The following is an 853-nucleotide window of genomic DNA, read 5'->3' on the forward strand; positions in this document are numbered from 1 at the left end:
AAAGTAAACCTTAAAAAAATCTTCTGGTGTACAAATCACCTTGGTATTATTAAACACGAGCCCCGTACATCCTACAAAGTATTTAAACAAATATATCAAATTATTACAGTTCAAAAAAAAAATTATTACAGTTCAATGGCCCATTAAGCAGTTTTTAATCAGGTTCAAGGACACACTGTTCCACAATTTCATGCAAGTTGAGGTTCTCCATTGCAGCTGCCACTCGTTCTTTGTCATTTATCTGCTTGTTGATGTCTTCTGTTGAGTGGGTTCCTTCAGAAATGTAGATTTCCAACTTATGTTTAAATGGTAAACACCGCTGAAGTTTTACTCTTAAGCACAGCCCCATAAGAGTTGCTAAAGAGCAATGAGGTACAGTTGGCGTGAACCTGATAATAACCAGATAGTCTTCTTCATCAATCTCTTGAACTTCCACAGAGCTTTCTGTTACTACTTCCAGTTCTTCTAAAGTATTGGGTTTCTCTGAGTCCCAGATAGCTTGAATCAAATCATAAACCTCTAGCACTTTCTAATCCATGTTCTGGGGCTGCCAGGCAGCTCCCCACTCAAAGAGGTCCGAATGCCAAGGGACTCTGCTCAGCATCCAGGAAAACAGCCTGGACAAATGCTCCATGCTCACTCTCCGCCGTCCCTGGTGACTGTCCCACCAAAGCCACCATCTTCTACGAGCTGATCTCGTAATCTGAAAACTTCCTTGTCTTCCTCTGCCCTAAATTTTATAATTTTTTTTTTTAGGTGATGGGTTTTCTTGCTGTTCTTTTTCAACTTGTTGGAGAGGTTGGGTTAAGAATCAAGTACCATTTTTTTCTTCCTTTTTGATGTGTTTCCTTAT

General features: G+C 39.7%; 1 pseudogene; it reads right to left on the reverse strand.

The window, feature by feature from the left end:
• Nucleotides 1-275: 275 nt before the first annotated feature.
• Nucleotides 276-634, reverse strand: LOC102861184 (annotated as a pseudogene).
• Between the last annotated feature and the right edge of the window lie 219 nt (nucleotides 635-853).

Source organism: Elephantulus edwardii, unplaced genomic scaffold, assembly GCF_000299155.1.
Source record: "Elephantulus edwardii isolate Elephantulus edwardi_28Jun2011 unplaced genomic scaffold, EleEdw1.0 scaffold00365, whole genome shotgun sequence".
NCBI lineage: Eukaryota > Metazoa > Chordata > Mammalia > Macroscelidea > Macroscelididae > Elephantulus > Elephantulus edwardii.